The sequence below is a fragment of the Gossypium raimondii genome, chromosome 1, assembly GCF_025698545.1.
Source record: "Gossypium raimondii isolate GPD5lz chromosome 1, ASM2569854v1, whole genome shotgun sequence".
Taxonomy (NCBI): Eukaryota; Viridiplantae; Streptophyta; class Magnoliopsida; order Malvales; family Malvaceae; genus Gossypium; species Gossypium raimondii.
In genome coordinates, this window is record NC_068565.1 from 32,405,037 (window position 1) to 32,410,623 (window position 5,587).

The 5,587-nt window shown below is 30.6% G+C and overlaps 1 non-coding gene across 1 annotated transcript; it reads right to left on the minus strand.

Moving 5' to 3' along the window:
• Positions 1-5,202: 5,202 nt before the first annotated feature.
• LOC128032630 (small nucleolar RNA R71) lies at positions 5,203-5,309 on the minus strand. The gene has a single exon (XR_008188876.1). It is a non-coding gene; the product is annotated as a small nucleolar RNA R71 (small nucleolar RNA).
• Positions 5,310-5,587: the final 278 nt, after the last annotated feature.

Below are 5,587 nucleotides of genomic sequence, written 5' to 3' on the forward strand. Positions count from 1 at the left end.
GCACGACGTAGGCAACGCGAAATGTTAAGGCCGGTCAGGCCCAAGATAGGCCTGTGAATATTTTAAACCTAACACGAAATTTATTTTTCTCAGCAAATATTATACATAATCTGTTTTAAAAGGACATATATCTTGATTTGATTCCAATCAATTTTGTTGATTTTATTCAAAGTGATTTAAAGGCTCATTTAATGCAGATTTGTATCTTTGTTCATGAAAATTTCTAAAATTCCACCATATTGAATGCCTATAAAAGGCTAAAGAATTCTACATAATTTTTTAATACACACACATCGAATTTATTTTGCTCTCGAAAATTCTTCTCTCTCTCCATTTTTGCATACGTTTCTGTGATAGAGGAAGGCAAGGTCTGTTCGTTGATCACTGCAGTGGTGCTACTGCTTCGATTATCTTGTTGTTGTATCCTGGGAGACAGTTGACCAACGTTTCTCCAAGTATCATAGGAGCGGTTGAATCTATCTTAAGGAAATTGTGAAAATAAGCCTCAACATCTAGTAAAACTGAATTCCTTTTATTCGATTTTTAGTTTTTCTAAAATCTTGTTTATTTCATTTTTTTCATTTAAATATGGTATATTTTTCTTTAAATATAAATATTTGCTTATATTAAGTTGTCTTATTTGTTTATATAATTATTTATATTTATATTTATATTTATATTTATATTTATTTGCTAACGTGTATTGTCTAACCAAAATTACTTGAGATCACGTGGTTTGTCAAAGTTAAAATCTAGCTGGTGAGGACTATAAAATGATGTTCAAATGTGTGAACTTTAGTTGGTACCAATGGATCCAACTTTGGCCTTATGTGGTAACATAACCTAGACCCCCCAAATTGTGGCCTTCGAAAATTGCATCCACAGTGTCCTAAGAGACTTCCATTTTGAAATATGATGTATGAGATTCATTTTAGTATAAAATATATCCCTAGAGCCATTGTACAATGTGAGCTAGATGGGCTTGGAATTGAAATTTAGAAAAGGTTTAAACATTTATGATTTCAAGTAGTTCATTTTCTTTATTTATTTTTATTACAAAGTCTTGGGATTTTTATCATATATATTTATAAAAAATCGATTTAAAACAACCATTGGTTTATAAATTCATCAAGTATTAGAAAAGTTAGAAGCTAAAATTATTTTAGGATACGTGTGATTTTGATAAGTTGGAGTTATTTTGTTTAATTGGAAGAAACCATATTGAAGTATACATTGAATTGGGTGCATTCATGTGACTTGATATCTAGTTGTTTTATCAAAGTATGTGAAAAACAGAAAATCGTTTTTTTATAATAAATTGTAAAAAAATAGGAGATTAATGCTATACACAAAGTTTTAGGTCTTTTAGACTTCAAATATTTATTTACTTATGCTAGGGGCAAAAAAACTATAATGAAACACAAAGTTAAGTCCGAAGAAAGAAATAAAGAAAGGGCTATAATTTTTACAAAACTTTAATGATTTTATTTTTATGTATTTTGTTTGTATATTTATTTTAGGTTTAAATATGTTAAATTTCTATCTATTTTTTAAAATTTAATTTTTATTTTTGTATTTTAATTTTGAGATGTTAAGTTTTTGTATTTTTTATTTAAAAATTATAGTCCTTTCATCTAATTTTGTCGTTAGTGGTCATGTTATAAAGAAGGTAAAGTAATTTTTTAGCTCTCAACATTTATATTTTTTGTTCATGTGATCCTTACCATTTAAAAATAAGTAAAATTTTAAAATTATTTTTCCACATTTTAAATAAAAACATAAAATAATATATTTTAAAAATATATAAAATTATGAAAATAAAATATTTAAAATTTTAAAATAAAAATAATTTTAAAAATATAAAAAATTTAAATTTTAATGTTGTCTAAATCGGACTAGATCGGGCAGTTGAACTAGTTGGATCGAGAATTGGCTAGGTATTGGTTTGGTGAGAGGTAAAAAATCGGTTGACCCACGAATTGGTATGAACTAGTTGATTCGAGCTAAAAAATCGGTTGAGCCAATTTTTATATTTATAATTTTTTTATTTTTAATAATTTATTTACTTTGCATTGGCCAGATTGTTTGAACTATGAATTGATTGCTCTGACCAGTTTGAATATTAGTCCGGTTCCAAAAACATTGTCAAATTTTCAAAAAAAATGTTTTTTTAATCAATAAATGGTAATAAGAAGTGTTCACGAGTGCGGTAACCCAATTAGGTTGATCGGCCTAACTCGTTTTGGTATGGACATAGGGTTATATTTTTTAACCTTCAGCTAGCTCGATTTGGCACGTTTTGATGTTTAAAATAATAAAAAATAAAAAAAATTATATTAATATTTAATTATTTAATATTATTTTATCATTTTAAACATTAAAACAAGCCAAGTTGAGCCATCACAAGGTTAAAAAAATATAAGCATAAGCCCGTTCTAAACCAAGTCAGCCTAATCGGGTTGGTTGTATTACACTCCTCATGAACACATCTTATTATCATTCAAGGAGTAAATAACTCTTTTTTTTTGAATTTTTGACAATGTTTTTGGAACTAAACCAATGGTCAAACTAATTAGCCAATCGATTCTTAGTTCGAACAATCAGACTAGTTCAAAGTAGAGGTGTTTGGAAACACGAAAATATACACACTTTTTCATGCTCTTTTTAACTCAAATTCATGCAGTTTCGGTAAAATTCTTGTCGAAAAATATCTAATTATTATAAAATAATTAAATTTTACTTAAATCATTAATAAGTTGAATTTTACTTATTTTTATAATAAATTTTGATTAATTTTGATCATTTTCGACAGATTCGCACAAAGGGCGAAATACGGCTCAGCAGACACTGCTAGAAGCACAAAACCGAGAAGCAATTTTGAAGCATCAAGGCAAATTAATTTTTCAGCCTAAGACAGTCCAAATTATATGTATTAATTCATAATATAATTAATTTTAATTTTAATCCAATTTAATTTGTATTAAATAAATTATTATTAATTAATTATGAAAAGTGGCCCAGTTGAGTTGAACCGAGAAAATCAATCAAACTGAGCACTGGGCAGCCAAAAACTGTCCCACATGCTGACCCAATCAGCTTGCTTGGCTGATTATTTAACTTGTAAAATGGCCCTTGAAAACTCCTTCAAATTGCATTCAAACCCCTCAACTATTTGTGCCTTTCTAGATTTGCCCCTACCTTAAAATAGCAAGTTTAAATTCTTCAAACTTGCCATATGTGTGGCCGGCCATGGGGGGAATCTATGGCTACTGAATTTTGCTAATTTTATCAGCCATCTCAACCTATAAATACCCCCATTTGCTGCTCACTTCAAACACATCTCAACCCTTCTCATCTCTTCACTTCTCTCTCATTTTTCTCTCTTCATTCCCTTCCATTGTTCTTCATTTTCTTCCCATATTCCCTTGCCAATTTCACCTCTTGAAAAAGAGTCAATCAAACACCATTTGGATCAGCATTCAAGTGTTTGTAGAAGCCTCATTTCGACAAGAATAAGCGAAGCCGGAGGAGTGGAGCAAACTAGTCAAGCCACAGAGAAAACACCGGATTTGATTCTTGTTCCCTATCCTTTTAATTTTGTTGTTATAATGAACATGTCTATGAACATTTGTGATGTTGATATGTTCAATTTAATTAATATGGCTTAAATTTAATTCGTGTTAGGTTGATTGCATTTCGTCTACTTAATTTATTAAAATTGTGTTTGTGTTGTTATAGGCCTCGGTAAGATGTTTGATTAAGTAAAACCATGACTAAGTTATTCTTTCGTTACAATTGTAAGGTAACTAATGAATTAATTATTTAAACGGATTGAAATTGTAATTAATTGACACGATACTTAATCAGTGCATGTTTGATCATCTAAGGTAGCTGAGGGTTAAAATAGCAACGATATCTAACGATACATTAGCCTTGCATACCTTGCAAGATTATTGTGATTAAGCTGTTTCAAGGTAGAAATACATTGTTACCTCACGTAATCTTTTATGTGCTTATGAGATTGAATTAATTGTTTGAATTGGCATAGAGATATGTACAAGAGATTATTTTAATTTCATAAGTATGTATGTGCATTAACACATTTGCTTATTAAAATTTGTTTAATCGGTTGAATTGACATAGAGATATAGTCAACAAATAAATGAATTTTTGGTAAGTAAGTATGTCCATAAGTTAGCAAATTACCGAGCTACCGTGAATTTATTCGTAACAACATCAAAATGCGTTTAATAATTCTAAGTTAAGAAATGTAATTAATCTAACACAATTATGTCATCTTGATTAAAATCATCTTTTGAAATCGTGCATTGGAACTTTTATTTTATTTTGTTAAAATCCTAGTTTTAATCACTTCTTCAAATTAAAATATTTTTTTACCGAAGTGTTTTTAAATTAATTTCATAAATAATTATTTTCACAGTCCTTGTGGGTACGATAACTCTACATTTACTTGTCACTTTATTACTTGTTGCGATTGTGTATACTTGCACATTTCCGTCGTTCCAAGTTTTTGGCGCCTTTGCTAGGGACTGTTTTAAAAAGTCATTATTTGTGAATTTGGTAGTTTTACATTTTGGTTTATTTTTCTGTTCAATTTTAACTTAATTAATTTTTCTGTGATTATTTCAGGTGTTTATAAGTATTGACCGAATTATCAATTTACTCCCTGTAGACCTTAAAATTGAATGAACTTTTTGACAACAAATAAGACAAGCAAGTCAGAGAAGGAGAAAAGAGATGAACCTTGAAAATTTGAATCAAGGAAACAGAGCAAACCCTGCTCAAAATCCTATCCTTATTGTTGATGATAGGGATAGAGCTCTAAGACAGGATGCCATGCTAGTGTTTCATGATCTTAATCTGGGTATAAGGAGACCTGAAATCGAGGCAAAACAATTTTAGCTAAAGCCAGTCATGTTCTAGATGCTTCAGACAGTGGGCCAATTCAGTGGAATGCCTACCGAAGATCCTCATCTTCACTTAAGACTGTTTATGGAAGTGAACGATTCTTTCGAGTTATCAGGAGGACCCGAAGATGCATTACGATTGAAGTTATTCCCATATTCGCTAAGGGACAGAGCTTGAGCCTGGTTGAACTCATTGCCACCAAATTTAATTTCCACATGGCAAGAGTTAGCAAAAAGATTCCTCATGAAGTATTTCCCGCCTAGCAAGAATGTTAAGTTGAGGAACGAGATCACTACTTTCCAACAAATGGATGATGAGTCCTTGTATGAGGCATGAGAAAGGTACAAAGAATTATTACGGAAGTGCCCTTATCATGGAATCCCACATTGCATCCAACTTGAGACGTTTTATAATGGTCTCAATGCCCACAAGAGGATGGTAGTGGACGCTTCTGCTAATGGTGCTCTCCTTTCTAAGTCTTATAATGAGGCTTATGAAATCATTGAAAGGATTGCTAGCAACAATTATCAATGGCCAACCAATCAAGCAGCGACAAGAAGATGAGTCGCTTGAATACATGAAGTAGACCCTCTTACTTCACTCACATCTCAGGTATCCACAATATCCTCAATGCTAAAAAAATTTACCACTAATGGGT